Source organism: Ornithorhynchus anatinus, chromosome 20 (genome assembly GCF_004115215.2).
Source record: "Ornithorhynchus anatinus isolate Pmale09 chromosome 20, mOrnAna1.pri.v4, whole genome shotgun sequence".
NCBI lineage: Eukaryota > Metazoa > Chordata > Mammalia > Monotremata > Ornithorhynchidae > Ornithorhynchus > Ornithorhynchus anatinus.
In genome coordinates, this window is record NC_041747.1 from 29,272,623 (window position 1) to 29,293,144 (window position 20,522).

Here is a 20,522-nt window from a genome sequence, read left to right on the forward strand (position 1 = left end):
ACATCCCCTGCCCGCAGCCCTTTGGGAAGGGGGCCTTGGGCTCAGCTTCGCTCGGAACTCGATCTGTCGATGATTTTCTGTCTCTCTCGCTGGACTGCAAACGTGACTTCTCACTCCACTGGACTCTCGTTTTTTTCATGGTATTTGTGAAGCATTTACTATGTGCTAGGTGCTGTACTAAGCGCTGAGGAAGATACAGTATAATCAGGTTGTCCCACGTGGGGTTCACAATCTCTATCCCCATTTCGCAGATGAGGGAACTGGAGCCGAAGGTCAAACGGCGGACGAGGGGCAGAGCCGGGATTAGAACCTAGATCCTTCCTACTAGGCCGCGCTGCTTCTGAAGCAGCTCGGTTGTCCCAGCTCTCTCGGTACTCTCCCAAACGCTCAGTTCAGTGCTCCACACAGTCACTCAGTAATAATAGTAATAATAACTGTGGGCTGGGAAACCCAAAGCAGGCCATCTTTGCCCACTGCTTTCTACTCAGTGCGTTAACTAAGCAGTGAGATATAAATGTCTCGCCTGTGAATGTTATTTAATGCACGCAGAAGCCGAGATCCTGGAGGCGGAAACGGAGCAGACTTGTTTGCGTTCCATATGTGTGCGTGCCGAGGACTATAACTTGCCTAGAAGCGGATTTATGTGTGCACACAGACACACACACACACACACACATACCCAGAGTGATTGGGGTTTTAACTTTTGTGCCTGCGAATTTTGATTTCACTGCCTCAGACTCTGCTTGAATGTTCAAGTAAAACAATTATGATGTTAATAAGGCACAGCAAGCAGGAGGCTATCCAACAGCAGAGTTTCAGAACTGTAGAGATGGAACCATTTCGGTGTTGCAATTAACTGTATTATTAATCCTTTCACGGAAAGAGAATAACAGAGTTATCAATCATTATTAATTTCCTATTTCATTGAAAAGATAATGAGACCCACCGAAGACGATGATGTTAGTAGGAGCAGAGTTTATCTATTTTGTCTCTTTTAAGGTATTTTCTTCCCCACGAGAGACATGTCCGGAATGTGAGAGGCCACTGTGTTGGTTGGCAACTGTGGAGTTGGACTCGCTGTTTGTTTCAGAGCTGGGGGTTCAACACCTGTTCTCCCTCCCCTTTAGACTGCGAACCCCAACCGGGACGAGAACCCCGACCCAACCGTTAAACCTGTATCTACTCCAGCGCTTGGAACAGGGCTCGACGCGTAGTAAGCGCTCAACAAATACCTCAAGCACTGTAATCGTCATCAGTAACTGTTATCCACTAGCTACGCTGTCCTCCTAGGGCAGATGCAATTTGCCAGGCGTGTGCGGGATTTAATGTGATGATGATGTTAATTCACTTTGCAGCTCTAGAATGATAATAGTGATAATCTTGGTGTTTATTAAGCACCGCCTATATGCCACGCATTATGCTAAACTCGAGGATAGATGCAGATAATCTATCTGCAGAGAAGATATCTATCTATCTATCTATCTATAATGCAGAGAAGCAGCGTGGCTCAGTGGAAAGAGCACGGGCTTTGGAGTCCGAGGTCATGAGTTCGAATCCCGGCTCTGCCACTTGTCAGCTGTGTGACTGTGGGCAAGTCACTTCACTTCTCAGTGCCTCAGTTTCCTCATCTGTAAAATGGGGATTAAGACTGTGAGCCCCACGTGGGACAACCTGATTCCCCTGTCTCTCCCCGAGCGCTTAGAACAGTGCTCTGCACATAGTGAGCGCTTAACAAATACCAACATTATTATTATTATAATTATAATCAGAATGGCCACTGTCCTTAACCCACACAGTGACCATCCCCTAAAAGGGAGACCACGTGATTTTAGGCCCATTTCAGAGGTGAGAAGCTGAGGCACGCAGAGGGAAGTAACCTGCCCAAGATCACTCGGGCTGGAACTAGAACCTGGCTCTCCTGCCTCCCGCCGGTCCCTTGCTCTTTCCATGAGGGCAAACGGCCTCCCGGTTACGTAAATAGAGAAGCAGCGTGGCTCAGTGGAAAGAGCACGGGCTGGGGAGTCAGAGAGCATGGGTTCAATCCCGGCTCCGCCACGTGTGTGACTTTGGGCAAGTCACTTCACTTCTCTGCGCCTGTTTCCTCATCTGTAAAATGGGCATTAAGACTATGAGCCCCGAGTGGGACAACCTGATTGCTTTGTAACCTCCCCAGTGCTTAGAACAGTGCTTTGCACATAGTAAGCGCTTAACAAATGCTATTATTATTATTATTAAATGGGAACCAGTTACATTTGTTTAATATCATTCAATTTGCCTCTCCTTTCCGGAGGGTGATCTCTCTTCCCAATGTTGAAGTCTGGACGTCTAGTTCAGGGCCTTTGACATTGAGAAATAAGGTGGCCTAGTGGAAAGAGCACTTGCCAGGGAGTCAGAGGACCTGAGTTCTAATCCCTGCTCTGCCACTTGTCTGCTGGGTGACCTTGGGCAAGTCACTTGATTTCTCAGTTCCTCCGTTCCCATTTTGCAGATGAGGGACAGGGACTGTGTCCAACCTGATTAACTTGTGTCTTCTCCAGTGCTTATAACAGTGCCTGACACATAATAAGCACTTAATAAATACCATAATAATAATAAATAACCTGATCCTGGGGCTTCCCACCCCACTGTGAGACTCAGGAAGATGAAGATGGTGAAGGTGGCCACTCAACATGAGCAAGACTGAGCTCCTCATCTTCCCTCCCAAGCCCGGTCCTCTCCCAGACTTCCCTATCGCCGTGGATGGCACGACCATCCTTCCCGTCTCTCGGGCCCGCAGTCTCGGTGTCATCCTTGACTCGTCTCTCTCGTTCACCCCACGCGTCCTATCCTTTACCGAGACCTGCAGGTTTCACCTTTACAATATCGCCAAGATCCGCCCTCTCCTCTCCACCCAGACGGCTACCTTACCGCTACGGGGTCTCGTTATATCCCGGCTAGACTACCGTGTCAGCCTTCTCTCTGATCTCCCCTCCTCCTCTCTCGCCCCGCTCCGGTCTATTCTTCACTCCGCCGCCCGGCTCATCTTCCCGCAGAAACGATCTGGGCCTGTCACTCCCCTTCTTAAACAACTCCAGTGGTCGCCTATCGACCTCCGCTCCAAACAGAAACGCCTCACTCTAGGCTTCGAGGCTCTCCGTCACCTCGCCCCTTCCTACCTCTCCTCCCTCCTCTCTTTCCACCGCCCACCCCGCACGCTCCGCTCCTCCGCCGCCCACCTCCTCGCCGTCCCTCGGTCTCGCCCGTCCCGCCGTCGACCCCCGGGCCGCGTCCTCCCGTGGTCCCGGAACGCCCTCCCTCCTCACCTCCGCCAAACCGATTCTCTTCCCCTCTTCGAAACCCTACTTAAAGCTCACCTCCTCCGAGAGGCCTTCCCAGACCGAACTCCCCTTCTCCCTCTACTCCCTCTACCGCCCCCCCTTCACCTCTCCGCAGCTTAACCCTCTTTTCCCCCCATTTCCTTCCGCTCCTCCCCCTCTACCTTCCCATCCCCTCGGCACTGTACTCGTCCGCTCGACTGTATATATTTTCATTACCCTATTTATTTTGTTAATGAAATGTACATCGCCTCGATTCTATTTAGTCGCCATTGTTTTTACGAGACGTTCTTCCCCTCGACTCTATTTATCGCCATCGTTCTCGTCCGTCCGTCTCCCCCGATCGGACCGTGAGCCCGTCAAACGGCGGGGACCGTCTCTATCTGTTGCCGACTTGTTCATTCCAGGCGCTTAGTACAGTGTTCTGCACATAGTAAGCGCTCAGTAAATACTATTGAATGAATGAATGAACCTATTTTATCATTTAAATGTAAAGAGCGGTGGTTATTCCACATATGAAAGTGTGCCACATTTTGCCTTTGCCTTTGGGCTTGGATTTATTTTCTTTTCCTTTTTAATTTTCTTTCAGACTGTTCAGCTTTTTCCCTGTTGAAGTTTGCTGCTCTCACCCCAGGCTCCCTGAGGTAAGCGAACCGGGCAACCTTTCTGTCCAGGCTACAGCTTCTCATCAGCTCATCTGTTGGACGCACGACGATAAAATCAATTAAGAATTCATGGCTCGGTGGGGTTTTGGCTGGATCAGACAGAGCGTATGCGGCCACAGGTGGGGAAAGCTATTGATTTGGTGTTCGATCTTGACCGCTCCGTCGGACGGCCCCCGGGTGGACAGAAAGCAGGCGTGGTACCCCTACACCCAGCCTCCCCCCGGGGTCAGCTCGGCACCCACCGGCTGGACGCTTGCTACCGGGGGACTGGCCCGAGGGTGAGTGGCCCAGAGATGTGTGAGGCTCTCCTGACCGGAGTCCCTGAGCCGCCCTACTCCTGCCTCACCCCAGGGGCTTCCCACCCCACTGTGAGACTCAGGAAGGTGAAGATGGTAGCTGGGTTGGGGTAGGAAACTAGGAGTCCCGGGGAAGACTTCCTGAGGCAGAATGGTAGCCTGGGAGGCCGCTGCATTCGGCTCTCCCGAGTTCTCTTCCCCAACCCCCACAGCAGCACGTCACCCCAAGCTCCCTCCCACCTCTTTCCCTCCCCATAAGTACCCAGCACCCCGAGCCAGGCATCCCTCTTCCCCCTCCCCTCAGGGCTCGCATTAGCGGGGCAGTTTGGCCCCAGCGTCACCCCTCTGGAGAAACAGACCTGTCTGGCTCTGGTTATCCAGCCCTCAGAGCTCCTCCGGCGGGGCAGGGCGTTAGTCGACGGAATGAGTAGGCTGGCCGAGGGGTTCGTCAAGGGCGCCAGAACCGATCTGGACAAGTTCATGGACGAGAACCAACGAAACCAGGGAGAGGAAGTTAGAGTTTGAGAGAGGAAAGCCGTGCTGGATCACCGGGGTGGAATCGAGGATGGAGAGGGCAGGGCAGGGCTGTTGGACCGTGCTGGATCCCTAAGGGAGAGTAAAGGATGGAGAGAGAGAGTTGGGGAGTGGGATGGTCCATGCTGGGTCCCTAGGGGAGAGTCAAGAGTTGTTGGGTGGATCGTGTTGGGTCACTGAGAGAGTCTGGTGTTAGACTACTTATCCTTAACCCTGAGGGTTAGGAGCCCAGGGGGACTGCAAGTACACAGTTCACCCAAGGGTCCTGGTGCCACCGACAGAGACAGAGTCCTGGACTGGCTGGACCGTGGGTGTGACCCAGAAGTGGCCGTACCCCGAGATCCCCTGATCTTGTCCACGACCGGGGTGGGTGAAGTTGCATCTTATTGGTCTAGTTTACAGAAGGGTTTTGCACGTAGGGCCCCCAGGCCGTGTTTGCAGCAATCAAGAGAATCATCCTAAAGAGCAGCTTGAAGCTTAACACCTCCCCTTCCTTTGTCCTTCTCCCCTCCTCTCTTCCTCTTCCTATCAGCCGATATTAACCATCAAGATACGATACCTCCCAGCTCAGGAAAATCCAGCCTTTGTGTTAAAATGCAGAAAAGCCAAGACATATTTTTTTCCCCTCTCAGAAAGGCTGTTTCTCCTCGTTTGCGATCTGAGATATAGGAAATGTCATTGTATTTACTTTTCGGGAATTGAATCCAATCACAGCAAAAGATCTTTTTGTGAAAGGAGTCAGTTCAGTCTTGCGTTCAAACGGCAGATCTCTTCGTCTCCCTCTGAATGACCTTGTTCTGAGCCGCTCCCCCCCTCCCGCCCCGTTCCTCTTCCTCCCTGCGCTGCTGGTGGGATGAGGTTTGGGAGCCTGGCGTGGGGTGGGCACCCCTTCTGCTCCGATCGTCCTCCGCCTACGGCAGCACAGAGCACAGCGCTAGGCACAGAGTCAGCACCGAAGCAGTGCACTCATGAGTGAGAGAGGGACGTGTCTCCGGGGTGGGAGATGGTTCCAAACGAACCACGGCCCACCCTAGTCCCCACTAACGTGGGATTGGCCTCTCGTAGATACCCCGCCACCACCGACCCACCGCGCGTTCTGGAAGACTCCCCATGTGGTGTCCCTGGCGGGCAGTTAGAGATGGAGAGGGGAGAGTTGGGGTTTTGGATGGTCCGGGCTGGGTCACGGGAAGGGAGTCAGGGATGGAGAGGGGAGAGTCGAGGGGTTGGATGGTCCGTGCTGGATCACTAGGGGAGAGTCGGGGATGGGATAGTCTGTGCTGGGTCATTGGGGAAACATCAGGAATGGGGAGAAGAGAGTCAGGGGTGTGGGATGGTCTAACCCTACCATGCAGTACGTGTCCAGGATGGCGACCGACACGCAGTTCCGCCCAGGGTCCGGGTGCCTCGGTCAGACACCGCTTCTTTAGTCCGGGCGGACCGCCGGCGGTCCAGCTCACGGACGGTCCTGCTCCTGGCCAGCTGTTGTTCTCACGCTTGCCTTTAAAATGAGCGTTCTTTTTACTAGGGAGTCAAAAAGGAATTGCCAGTCCCCTTTTGGTAACCTGTAACGCATTGTCTGTGGTTCTTGCAAATCGGCCCCTCTCTCCTCCCATGCTTTCCAGAGGAGGAGACAGTAAATAACCCTTTTAGTATTGGAGAAAGATGGAACTGAATTAGTAAGAAGTCAATCAAGCAGCAATACAATGGAGAAAATAAAGATGAAATTGTTCCCTAGAATCTAATTAACTTTGACATTATGAGAATTATCTTTTTTTTTGCGTTCTCGTATCTAGGGCTGTTCCTTAGCAAAACTGCGAACGGTAGTAGGGCAAGACATGGCAAGTCAACCCCAGGGCAGAGTGAGGGAGGTAGGATGGGGTCAGAAGTTCAGATGCCAATCCAAAAATCTCATCGCCTCCCCGTGGGCCATTGAACAGACTTAAGATCTCACCCGAACAAGTTGTCTCAGGAGATTGTGGAGTTTAAACAAGTCAGAAACATGGTGAGAATGGGTTTTCTCACACTATTTCATTCCTGGCTGGGGGAAGTAGGAAAGAATGGAAAATAAAACAAAGTAGAAAGTTTCCAGAACGCTTAACTTCTAGAAAAAGTCTTGGGTGGGGGGGATATTCTTTGAGGGAAGATGTAATTCCATATTTTATTTGTAATTAACTTCGCTCTCCTCCTCCTCTTCATCATCATCATCAGACTGTAGACGCTAGACTGTAAGCGTTGGGGGATACAAGGTGATCAGGTTGTCCCACGTGGGGCTTACGGTTTTAATCCCCATTTTACAGGTGAGGTAACTGAGGCACAGAGAAGTGAAGTGACTTGCCCAAAGTCACACAGCTGGCAAGCAGTGGAGCCGATATTAGAACCCACGACCTCTGACTACCAAGCCCGGGCTCGTTCCAGTGCGCCACGCTGCTTCTCTAGATACAAGCCCATCAGGTTGGACGCAGTCCATATTCCATGTCCCTCATGGGGCTCAAAGTCTTCATCCCCGTTTTACAGTTGAAGTGACTGAGGCACAGAGGAGTGGAATGACTTGCCCGAGGTCACACAGGAAACACGTGGCAGGGCCGGGATTAGAACCCAAGTCTTGCTGAGTCCCAGGCTTGTGTTCTAGCCACTGGGCCACACGGCTTCCCTGAGAGGTCCGTATAGAGCCCCGGGCATTAGAGGAGCAGAATGTGGCTGAGGAGTGGGGGTGATGCCAGGGCCTGGGTTCCGCGGGGCTGGGGCTGGGGTGTTCTCCAGTTGAAAGGTCACGAGTGGATTTGGCTGGGTGCACGCACCGCTCTCCGGGCAGTGTGCCCCTGATGGGGTCGAGTAGTTGACCTCTCGTCAGCAACATCCTCGTTTTAACTGGGGTATTTTTCTCCAGCCGGGAGACTCCCTTTGATTTTTTTTTTTTTTTTTAATCGCGGCCTGAAGCACAGATACAAGCCGGTATTAATAAGACTCGGTGATTGGCCCTTTTCTTCACATAAATTCTCCCCAACGCCCAGTGTGGTGATTAAGTCTTCGCCCGTGGTCAATCGGGGAAAGGGCAAGTTGAGAGGGAGTTTACGCCGCTCCTCCCGAGGCTGTTGGGAGACTTGGAAGCAGACACGGGGGCGAAGGTGTCCAGGGGCACAGGACGAGGAACCAGGAGACTGGGGTTCTAATCCCAGGGACCAGCTTTGTGACCTTGAGCAAGCCACCGAACCTCTCTGGGCTTCTATTTTCTCATCGGTAAAACAGCCTCCCTCTTAGGCAGTGATAGCCACGTGGGATCAGGATTGTGTCCGATCGGATTATCTAGGCCTTCTCTGATTACCTTGGCTCCATCCCAATGCTTACCGCAGTGCCTGACACTTAGTAAGCACTCAGAGGTGGGACCCGATGAACTTGGCACATCGGTAAGCGCTTAACAAATATCACAGCTGTCATTTCACCGAGCCCCGAGCGGGACGAGCCGAGACAGTGAGAAAGAGGTAGGGTGCAGGGGCAGGAAGGGGGAGCGAAATCCCACCGTTAAAGCCAACGGACACCGATCAGAGGAGAGGAAGTCACTACGGTGTTCTGCACACTGTCGTCGCTCAAGAAAAGTATCGATTAATGATTGGGGAGGGCTTCCTTTCTCAGGATTCCCCCCGGGCTGGGCCACGGCGTCTGTGGCCGCAGTTTCTCACAGTGACGAGGTCTGTTGTTCTCAGCGTCCAACATCTGATCGGGCTGGGTTCGTTCGATCAATCCGTGGTATTTATTGGGCACTTACTGGGTGCAGAGCACTGTACTGAGGCTTGTTCAACAGAGTTGGTGGATGTGATCCCTGCCCAAAATCAATCCGTGGTTTTATTAAGTGCTTACTCTTTGCAGAGCCCTGCATTCGGCTTCAACAAGGAGCAGAGGGAGGCAGTAAAATAAATTATGGATAGGTGCGTAAGGGCTGTGGGCCAGATGGACCCGATTGCCTAGGTGACACAAAAAGGGGAGGGAGTAGGGGAAATGAGGGTGTATTGGGGGGAAGTGTCATGGAGGAGACGTAACCTTTGGAGGGTTTTGAAGGTGGGGAGCGTGGTGGTCTGTCGGATGAGAGGCGGGAGGTGGTGGGCGAGTGTCGAGATAGACGAGATCGAGGTACAGTGAGTAGGTGGACGTTGGGAGCAGTGAGGCTGGAGTTTAAGGCCGCCGGTTTGCTGCCGTTAAAATCCCCGGGTCGAACGCCAGGATTTTTTGGTTTAAAATGGTATTTGTTAACCTCTTATACTACGTGCCAGGCACTGTACTGAGAGCTCTGGTACAAGCTGATCAGGTTGGACACAGTCCATGTCCCCCTTGCGGCGTGGAGGTGTCCCAGTCTTAACCCCCATCTTACAGATGAGGTAACTGAGGCCCGGAGAAGTGAAGTGACTTGACCAAGGTCACCCAGCAGACACGTGGCAAAGCCGGGGTGAGATCCCAGGTCTTTCTGACTCCCAGACCCGTGCGTGGCTCAGTGGCAAGAGCCCGGGCTTGGGAGTCAGAGGTCATGGGCTCGAATCCCGGCTCTGCCACTTAATAATAATAACGTTGGTATTTGTTAAGCGCTTACTATGTGCCGAGCACTGTTCTAAGCGCTGGGGTAGACACAGGGGAATCGGGTTGTCCCACGTGGGGCTCACGGTCGTAATCCCCATTTTACAGATGAGGTAACTGAGGCACCGAGAAGTGAAGTGACTCGCCCAAAGTCACACAGCTGACGAGTGGCCGAGCTGGGTTTTGAACCCATGACCTCTGACTCCAAAGCCCGGGCTCTTTCCACTGAGCCACGCTGCTTCTTGTCAACTGTGTGACTGTGGGCAAGTCACTTCACTTCTCTGTGCCTCAGTTACCTCATCTGGAAAATGGGGATTCAGACTGGGAGCCTCACGTGGGACAACCTCATTACCCTGTACCTACCCCAGCGCTTAGAACGGTGCTCTGCACGTAGTAAGTGCTTAACAAATACCAATATTATTACCATAGCCACTAGGTCATGTTGCTTCTCTTTTTCACGTCCCAGGTTGCTCTGTTTGCGCCCTGCAGTCTCCCCCCAGCCTCAAGTTCCCCAGCAAGGTTCAGTTGAGGGGTTTGGGTCGTTTTATTTTTAATGCTTTAAAGCACTCGATCACCTACTCCTGCGGCACCTCACTGCTCTCCTACAGCCCAGCCCACCACTTTGCTCCTCTAACGCCAGCCTTCTCACTGTACCTCGACCTCACCGATCTCGCTGCCGACCTCTCGCCCGTGTCCTGCCTCCGGCCTGGGCCGCCCTCCCTCTTCCCGTCGGACAGACAATTATTCTGTCCGACTTCAGAGCCTTACTGAAAGCACCTCTCCTCCAAGAGGCCTTCCCTGACTAATCCCTCATATCTTCTTTTCCCGCTCCCGTCTGCATCGCCCTGATTCCCTCCCTTTATTCACCCCCCCCCCTTCAACCCCTATCTGTAATTTATTTATTTACATTAACGCCTGTCCCCTCCTCTGGACTGTGAGCTCGTTGTGGGCAGGGAATGTGTCCACCAACCCTCCCAAGCGCTTACTTCAGTGTTCTACACCCAGTAAGCGCCCAATAAATACGCGTGATTGATTGCCACTCGAGGGCCGATGATGCGTCGGTTTCTTTGATGTCACGTTAGGAGGATAGTTCGAACCTGCTGCGCTCCCTGTCAGAAACGTCACGGTTCTTACAGATGGGGAGCAGATCGTATATCTAAACGTGGAGAGGGATTGGAGCGGGCTCAGCCTTTCTCCGGCGGCATCTTCCCCTGCCATCCGCCTCGTGAACCGCCGTGACGCACGTGCCCCGCTCTGACTAGCAGGCCGTCACAACAAGGGATAAGGGAGCTTGCGGTGGGTTCCGATGTCCGGGAGAGACAGCGAAAGACAGACAGAGGGACAAAAAACCCCAAAAAACCAGTTAATCCAGGCTCGGTTGAATTCATCTGCGCTTCTTTACCCGATCCGAGCCGCTCCCGGGGGAGACGGCCGCGGGCGTGTTGGCGGTCTCCCCGCCCCCGCCCGTTACCAGACAGCATCCCAGATGGGTGCCCGCACCGGAGTGCGGAAAGAGAGCGAGAAAAATCTGGGGGAGAAGATGCGGCCTTCGAAGCGTCGTCTCCCCCCGGTAGTCTGTGGGTCCGATGTCCGTCTACCACTCCGCTCAAAGAGGATGCCCCTTGGTAGAGTGGTATTGACCGGGAGCCTCTTGTGGGTAGAGCCCAGAAATGGGAGCCTTCTGTGTGCAGAGCGCAGTAACGTGAGCTTTCTGTGCAGAACCCTGCACCGTAGGCTTTCCGCGTGCAGAGCAGCATTCTGAGTGACTTCGATCTATCGGTTAATCGTTTAAAGGTATTTATTGAGCAATTTCCTGTGCGCGGAGCGTGGTGCTGGGCTTTTGGGAGAGTACAGGCTCACTGGGAGCAGGGAATGTGTCCGTTATGTTCCTATAGTGTCCTCTCCCAAGCGCTCAGTACAGTGCTCTGCACACAGCATTCAGTAGATATGATTGATTACACTGCGATAGAGTTGGTAGGCACGATCCCCGCTCACAAGGAGAAGCGGCATGGCCTGGGAGCTAGAGGACCTGGGTTCTAATTCCAGCTCTGCCACTCGTCTGCCTTATGCCTTTGGGCAAGTCACTTCACTTCCCTGTGCCTCGGTTTCCTCATCTCTAAAATGGGGATTAAATCTTACTCCCTCCTGCACTCACTCCGTTAACCTCGTATCTCCCCCGGTACCTAGTACAGTGCTTGGCGTCCATCCATTCATCCGATCGTATTTAGTGAGCACTTACTGTGTGCGGAGCACTGTACTAAGCCCTTGGGAGCATACAGTACGACAACAGACGGACACATTCTCTGCCCATAATGAGCTCACAGTCTGGGGGGGAGTCAGACGTTAATATGCATAAATAAGTGAATAAATTGCAGATATATACATAAGGTGCTGTGACACATAAGCCCTTCACAAATGCCACCGTCATCATCGAATAGCGACTGCAAGAGGAAGAACCGGGATGTCAGTCATATTTATTGAGCGCTTACTCTGTGCGGAGCACCGCACTAAGTGCTTGGGAGAGGACAATACGACAAGGTAATAGCCACAGTCCCTGCCCGCGAGATCCGAGTCCTTCAGGAAGCGGCCCAGCGGCCCGCAAACCAAAGCTCCGGTCAGCATCCCTTCCCCCCCACCCTCGATCCCCAGCCGACCCAGAGCCGCACCGACGGCATCGATCGCTCAGGGAGGGCTAGAGAAAATCTAATACAGATAGAGTCGTAAGCCGAGGCCGGGTGTCTAAGTGGCGCGTCGTTCTCTCGGCTGGTGCTCGGGAAAACACACGCGGAAAATAGAGCCGTTACCCAAGCCCCGGCTTGAAGCTTTTCCAGTACGGTAACCCAGCTCAACGCCTCGACTCGGAACGGTGACGTGTGTTAATGGATGCGGTATCAACCGGTACCGTGACGTTCTCATTAACACGTCTCCGAGGAGGTTCCCTAATGAGCGTTCGATGGAGAGGTTGAAGGGGCGGAGAAGGCAAGTTATTGGGCATTAACGAATGGTGCCTCCAGTTGAAGAAGGGGGCGATTAGAGGCAGAGGGAAGAGGCGCACCGGCAAGGGAGGCTGGGGGAGGAGGTGGATGCTGGAAAACTCCGTTCCCGTCCCGTTCCCCACCCTCAACCCTGCTATGCTCCCGGAGGGCCACCGCCGGATTCAGCCGGAGCCGTGGTCCGCCCACATTAGAGTCTCGTGGAGACGCGGAGGGACCGTGGCGTGATGTTGGTGTGGATAATAATGATACTGGTATTTGTTAAGCGCTTAGTATGTGCCAGGCACTGAGCTAAGCGCCGGGGTGGATACAAGCAAATCGGATCGGACAGAGTCCTTCCCTGTCCCAGGTGGGGCTCACAGTCTCAATCCTCATTTTACAGAAGAGGAAACTGAGGCGTAGAGAAGTGAAGTGACTTGCCCAGGGTCATCAGAAGCTCCTTCCCGGTCTTCCGCTACTGTTGGGCTCTCCCCACCGTTCAGTACACTGGGAGACTGTAAGCTCCTCGAGGGCGGGGATGATGTCTTCTTCTGTTGGACTTTCCCAAACTCTCAGTATGGTGCTGTGCACTCAGTAGACAGTTACCTTCTTGAGGGCAGGGGTGGTGTCTACTACTTCCACTTGACTCTCCCAAGTGCTTAGTACAGTGCTCACCTGGCTCCCTCAGGCGGTGACCCCGGGGGATTATCGGCGATGCTACAGTACCTCAGACGCCCCTGCGTGAAATAGAATCTGTACGGTCTCAATGGAAAGTCTATCTGATACGCTCGGCTCCTTGTAAGCCGTTAATATTTGCATGCTGCCACGCAATAGAGTCTGGCAAGGTCATTTAACAGCTACGGGGCAGAACCTTTCCATTTTGTTAATCGCTTACAACCCTAATTTCACACTACATCAGCCCCTTTCTACTTTGCTTCGCAACCCGTCGGCACCGCTCCCGAGAATCCACGGCACAAACATCTGTCGGCAGTACCCTCCCGGTAACCCCCAAAAGTCAACAGTGATATTTTTCACCCACCGATTTGTCCATCATCTCCCCAGGAAGGGCCTCCTCCCTTCACTTCCGTGGGCCCTTTGCGATTCCTTCCTTCCTTCCTTGTGGGAAGTTGGTTGGGGCATCGCCTGGTTTATGTGTCTTCTCTTCTCCTCTTTCCTCGAGGCTCTCCTTTCTCCCCTCTCTTCTTCCTTTCCCTTTTCTGTCCTCTCCCTCCCACCCCTTGTTTCTTTCCCCTTTTCTCTATCCTCCTCTTCTGTCTCTCCTCCTTCCCCTCTCTCCCTTCCCTGCCTTCCCCCTCTAAACTCTAAGCTCATGTCTTGTCTCTTGTATTGTACTCTTCCAAGCGCTTAGAACAGTGCTCTGAACATGGTAAGTGCTCAATAAATACCATTTGATTCTCTGCTTTCTCACCCTTTTGCTCTGCCTCCTTCCAACACTTTCTCTACCATCTTCTCTCTCTCTCTCTCTCTCTCTCTCTGCCTCCCACTCTTAAAATATCAATATTTATCTGATCGTTTCCTAATGACCTTGTGAAAATAAAAGCCAGCTATTTATTAAGGGGGCAGTTTTGATGGTAGCCTTTATAGAAAAGGTAGCTGATCCGTCAGAAGATGAATAGCACGAGACGGCCAATTCCGCAGGATTCCGGCCCATAAATCTGACCGTAAAGCCAGGGAGCCGAGCAACAGTGAGAACGAATAAAAGCCGAGTTTTTCCCCATTCTCTTGCCGACGTGCTCGTCCCCCTCCGGGGCGATGGAAGTGTGAGAACAGAATGTGGCCGGGTCTGGGGCATGGAATTTCGGGGCCCGGGGGGCCCTGGGTGGGCTGGCTCCTTAGAGCCGCGGCCCCGGATGGGTGCAGAGGGGGAGGTTGCCCTCGATGGGCCCGAGGCCCGGCCCGCTCCGGCTCCTCTTGGCTTGAGTAAATAACTTCCTCAGATGAGCGCTCGGTGAGCATTTGTATTGGAAAATGCTTCATTTTCCTCATATTTGCTTTTAGCAAACATTAATTCCGGAGCACACGATATTCAAAAGTAATGATCCTCCAGACAGAGGGAAACAGTGCTGTGGGTTATTTACTTCAATCGCACAATATTAAAAAAAAAAAAAAAAGCCTTTTGGAGAATCGAAGGGGCTATTCACTTGATTGAGATGGCTTTGGGTTCTGATTACGCAGATGGATTTGGGCCGCGGGTCGGGCTCGTGAAACGCTCCGATTGGTAGGTGAAGACGTTGCCTCGGCTGCGGTGAGCGGGGGCTCCTTCGGGTCAGCTTCCGGCCCTTCCACCTCTGCTCTTCCTTCTGCTCATCTTCCCCCTTCACCCACTTCCCCCCTAGCTCACGCTCTCTCTCCTTCTCACTGTGCCCCGACACCATCCCCTCACTCTCTCTGGCTCCCCGACAAGAATCCCCTTCCTCGCTCCAGTCGTCCAGACCACCACCTCTCCATCTTTTTCTTATGATATTTGTTAAGCGCTCACTATGTGCCAGGCACTGTACTAAGCCCTGGGTAGATGCAAGATAATCGAGTTGGACCCAGTCCCTGTCCCGCTGAGGGCTTCCACTCTTAAGTCCTTCTGACTCTCAGGCCTCTGCCCTCCCCGGCGCTTAGAACAGTGCTTTGCACATAGTAAGCGCTTAACAGATGCCGTTATTATTATTATTATTATTATCCACGCTGCTTTTCTAAAGTAATCAACTGTTGGTTATGCCCACAGTCTGGGAGGCTCCCAACCAGCTCTGAACCTTGCAGGTCCTTTTATTTCCGGGCGTAACCTTATTACATTTATTATTATTACCACTTATTCTTATTATACCAGACAGAATCTGTTCTCTGCATCTGTAGAAGGCAGCCAGACACCCAGAAGAAGAGGAGGAGGAGAAATGGAGTAGGGGAAGGGAGGACCCAAGTTCTAGAGCCTCTTCTCAGCTGGCCCGCTGGGAAGCTTAGGTCTCAGTTTCCTCATCTGCCCCATGGGGACAGCCTTTCCTTCCCTTCCCCGGGGAGCTACTCCGAAGGCAAGGTTAGAGGCTCGATGGGAAAGCTCCGTCGAAAGCAAAAGAAAGGGTCCAATAAGAATTCTCCGTATCATCATTATTCTGTGTATTAGAAAAGCAAGCATGGGACCATCGTGTTTATGATCAGCGGCCGGACCCGGGAGGGTGGGAGGGGCCAGTGCACAGGGGTGTGTAATCGAAAGAGCCACCGGTATGGAAAAATCTCTGCGAGCTACATAATTCATGCCCTGGGTGCTGCCGGGAAAATAAATCCAAATGGGAACCCACGAAGAAATGCGTGCGGTGTGTGGTAAGTGAAAAAGCGACACTTCAGACTGGGAGAGAGGGAAGAGGGACAGATTAATGCAGCTCGCGATGGCATCGGTTTCCTCGGAGGGTCCTTAAAGGATTATGCATTTCACGGACCTTTGTCCTAGGCAGAATTGGGACTCGAGTCGGTGCTTCTCCAAGCGACGCGCCGTAATTACCTCTCCTGCAGTAATGACTCGTTGGCGAGTCGCCTCCGTCATGCAACTCGCTCGTTAGATGTTCCCGGAGCTTTCTCCCAGCATCCCCCCCCCCCCCCTTCCGACCGCTCGGAGACCGGGAGGGGGCGGGAAGACCGTTGACCTCCCCAAGGACACCCCGCAGGCCGGAAGGGAGGTGGGCCCTCCCAGACTCGGGCCTGATGGGGCTCTCCGATCGGCCCCTCGTGGAGCATCAGTAGGGCTACGTGAATAGTCGGTCGGTCGTACTTATTGAGCACTTACTGGGTGCCGGGGACTGTTCTAAGTGCTGGGGTGGATATAAGCAAATCATGCTGGACACAATCCCTGTCCCACATTGTACGATATAACAGCAGACACCTTCCCTGCCCACAACAATCTTACAGTCCAGGGAAATCTGCCATAAAGAATGGATACAGAGCGAGTCAATCCCTTAGACTGTAAATTTGTGGGCAAGGAACACGTTTATCAACTCCGTCATAGTGTACTCTCCCCAGGACTTAGTACAGTGCTCTGCACACAGTAAGCACTCCATAAATACAGGTGATTGAATGATTGGTAGGCACGATCCCCTCGAAGGAGCTTATCCTTCGGCAGTTGAACCATGCGTCCCGCACCAGGGAGTGATCCCGGCCTGCAGCCCCCACCCCTCCACCAGCCAGGGGGCCGTGTAAAACCGAGGGAAATGAGACTTTCAGCGTAGACCCCAGAGCGCGTTTATAACAGGGGACAGGCTGTTGTTCAGGCGGGCCGTCGTCTCAGCAGCATTGCCAAGCAACAAGTGGCGATTGAGGAGTGATCCCAAATTAAGGCATTTTTTTTAAACACTTTCACCTGCAACGCTTAGAAACGAAAATCTTCTCCTCAATGAATATTCAAGCCTCCTGCACATCCGCGCAAGGCATCTGCAGTATTTAATGTCATATTAGTCACTGGTTTATAAGTACAGGATATTATTTCTTCTCTGGTCCTTTGAGCAAAACAAGACGTCGTATCAATGATGTTTAAGGCTAGAAAACGCCAGTGACGAAGGAAAGATTCTCCCACCCTTGAGAGTTGAATGATGATAATTGCGGCATCTGTTAAGCGCTTACTACGCGGCGAGCACCGTTCCAAGAGCTGGGGTAGATAGAAATAGTCCCTGTCTTGCACGGGGCTCTCCGCCTAGGAGGGAGAACAGGTATTTAGTCCCCATTTTACAGATGAGGAAGCGGAAGCACAGAAAAGTGAACTGACTTGCCCCAGATCACACAGCAGCCAAGTAGTGGAGCGTCATTTTGACATTTATTACGCTTTCCGAAGTGCCCAGCAAAGAGTTGTATAGTTCACAAACACCCAGGTTAGCACTGTGGACATTGTAAGCGTTCAGTACAGCACTCAGCCCTCAACAGGTGCCCAGTCTGGTCCGATCTGGAGGATCCCCTGTTCTCCAAAATGGCACAACACCAGCCAGTGGCTTCCACTCAAGGGTCCTCCAGGGCTCCTCACCAGAGGGCTGCGGGCCACATTGCGCGTGAGGGAAGATGTCCTTGAACACTGAGCAGGCATCACCGTCTACGGGTCATGGGTGAATGCGTCGGGGAACAATAGGGAGAAAACGGTGATTTGCCTTCAGAGCGGGGGGAACGATAGGGAGAATATGGCGATTTTGCCCTTCAGAGCTGGGGGGAATGTTACGGAGAATGTGGCGATTTGCCCTCCGAGCTGAGGAAATGATAGAGAGAATATCGTCATTTGCCTTCCGAACTGAGGGACGATAGCAAGAATACAGGGATTTGCCTTTAGAGATGAGGAAATGGCCGAAAACAATAATTTCACCCTCAAGGCTGAAGGAGTGATAGGGAGAATATGGTGTTTTGCCCCTCAGAGCTGAGGGAATGATAGGGAAAATATGAAGATTTGCCCTCAGAGCTGGGGGGACGATAGGGAGAATATGGTGATTTGCCTTTATAGCTGGAGGAATGATAGGGAGAAAATGATGATTTGCCCTCAGAGCTGAGGGAATGATAGGGAAAATATGGTGATTTGCCTGTAGAGCTGAGGGAACTCTAGCAAGAATGTGATGATTCTCCTCAAATTAATTGGTCAATCGATGTAATGTATTGAGTGCTTACTGTGTGCTGGGCTCTGTACTAGGCACTTGGGAGAATATAGTACGGTGGAGTAGGAAGATACGATCCCTGCTCACGACAAGCTTGAAGTCTAGAGCGGAAAAACACTATAGGTGAAACCAAGGACAGCTTTAGAAATGTACATGTATATGGTTTCAGGCTCTCATATGTAATGGAGCTGTCCTGTTTTTGAAGACTGCACTTTTGATGGCAACACCAGGTCTGCCCAGCTTCTCGGATCCGCCCAGCTTCTCGGATCTAGCTTGGGGTCCCGGGGTCCCCGCCTGGCCTCTTGTGCCCCGGACTCACCCATCCGGAGACGACCTCAGAGACCCCTGAGGCTCTCAGGCCCCTGGATCTGCCGACGAAGGCAGCGTCTCTTCGGAGCTGTGGCTTTCTTTCATGGCTTCAACAAAGCGCATTGAAATTCTGCCAGTGGAAATGTCTGTAGAAGACCCTCCTCGCCTTTTCCGGTCAACATCTTTGTATTTAAAAGAGATGAGGGAATGTGCTTCTCTGAGTTATAGCTGCTCACACCCCTGGGGATTAGATTTTTGAACAAAAGATGAACCTTTGATATTTGGATTTGTTTACCTTGGGCAAGATGTGACTTCTGTTGCTAAGAAGAAAAGGCCTGAAAGGTTTCTGAGAAATCCAGAGGACCTTAAAAGCCAATATTTTGGTGTTAAATGTAAATGAGTCAGAAACCTGCACATTAAGCTTCTTTCTGGTTGGAGCTTTGGTATAGTAGCCGTCAGGAAAGGTCCAAGACAGAGCATCGCAGGCAGAGAAACACTTGAATGCATTTGAGGACGTTCTTCACATCCCGGTTTTTTTCTATCCTGTATCTATGGTCACATGTTTGAGGGTTAGAGTTTCGGAATTGAAATGATTGATTTTCAGATACCGAAGTGACTGGACCTTATTCTCTTCTGTTCCGGTATCGGTCATTCAAGCAATAGTGTTTATTGAGCACCTACTCTGTCCAGAGCATTGTCCTGAGCATTTAGGAGAGTCCAACACAGAGTCAGTAGACGCGGTCCCTGCCCTCAAGGAACTGATAGTTTTCTGTGTGCAAAGCACTAGATTGAGCTCAGGGAAGTCCAACAAAGTTAGGTAACTCAGCTTCTGCCATTTAAAGAACTTACCGTATAGACTGCGAGCCTCTTATGGGCAGGGAACATGTCTATCAACCATATTATATTGTACTTTCCCAAGCGCTTAGTACAGCGCTCTTCACCCAGTAAGCACTCAATAAATACGATGGATCGATTTTGGATTAGTGCCTAGATCCAAATCATTTCAGTGCTGCTGTGACCATGACAGGCCTCGTTAGGCAGCAGCCGGCTCCTGGTGAGCTGACTGTATCCCAGGACCTCTTGGTCGGCACCTTGTCGGCACCCTGTCCCGTCCGTTGGTTGATTTATTGACGGTGACGGCGACTCGCGGGTGATGCTGGGGAGCCGGCCTCTCCGTCCGCATTTCCGGGAAGAAGGCAGGGTGGCCTCTGTAGCGTATCCCCTCTCCCCCTCTTCGGGCGACTGTTCGAGGAGAAAACAAAGCTCAGAGATTGACGAGTCAAACGGTGGGTTATTGATGGCTTCTGAAATGGGAGCTGCGATTGAGAGAGAGAAATGTTCCCAACAGATTAGAAAATCACCGGGCACCCGTAATTTAAAGAAGCGGGGTGGGTCCGGGGATTTTCCAACCTTTCCGCATCTCCGGATTCAATTTTGGGTCTGCGGATTGCGTCTTGGCTGGGAGTGGGTCCGGCCCAGCGTGGGGCGGGAGAGTTTGAGGCAGGCAGCGGCGAGGAAAACGTTCATCCCAGCGCTGATGGAGACGCGTTTGAGGAGAGCACGAGCGAAGCCTCAAACAGCCAGTGGGAAAATGGGATTCGGGAGAAGGAAGGTTAAACACCGAGGTGTTTAGAATGGCTTTTAATTAGATGGATTATGAATTATCTGCTTCCTACGCTCTTTTCCCCTTTTAGATGGCCAGGAGAGGTTGCATTGGTTGAGTGGGCGGCTCGTGCTTCTGGGGGTCCAGAGACACCGTCCTGAAGTCGTCGTAAATCTGGTTATTCGAGCGGGTTCAAGAATGCCAGTGGACTCGTTGCAGCGGAAAGAGCCCAGGCCTGGGAGTCGGGGTGGAAGGGAGCACAGGCTTCCAAGGGCCAGCGGCAGGAGAGCCGCCATCTGGGGTGTTTTCCGCTCTGACGGGAAACTCACAGATGTGGTCGGAGACGGGTGGGGAGCGGGAGGGGACAAGCAAGGCCGGGAGGGTGCCGGGAAACGGAGTCTTCATCTCCTGCCGTGTTCCTCTCACCTGCCAGAGGCAGGATGTGAGCAAGGGCTCATTGGCAAGATAGATGAGATGGAGGTACAGTGAGTTAGTGTTAGAGATGCGAAGTCAGCATGCTGGATCATACCAGGAAATCAACAAGGTAACATAGGGAGAAAAGTGTTTGAGTGCTGAAAGGCCGGTGATAAGGACTTTCTCTTTATGCAGGACAACCACTGGAGGTTCTTGAGGAGAGGTGAA

General features: G+C 52.3%; 1 protein-coding gene across 1 annotated transcript in view; it reads left to right on the forward strand.

The window, feature by feature from the left end:
* TENM4 (teneurin transmembrane protein 4) overlaps positions 1–20,522 on the forward strand; it is a 343,194-nt gene that overhangs the window by 206,033 nt on the left and 116,639 nt on the right. The window contains 1 exon segment of the mRNA XM_039915009.1: positions 3,904–3,958. The gene's annotated coding sequence lies outside the window, so the exon portion shown is untranslated.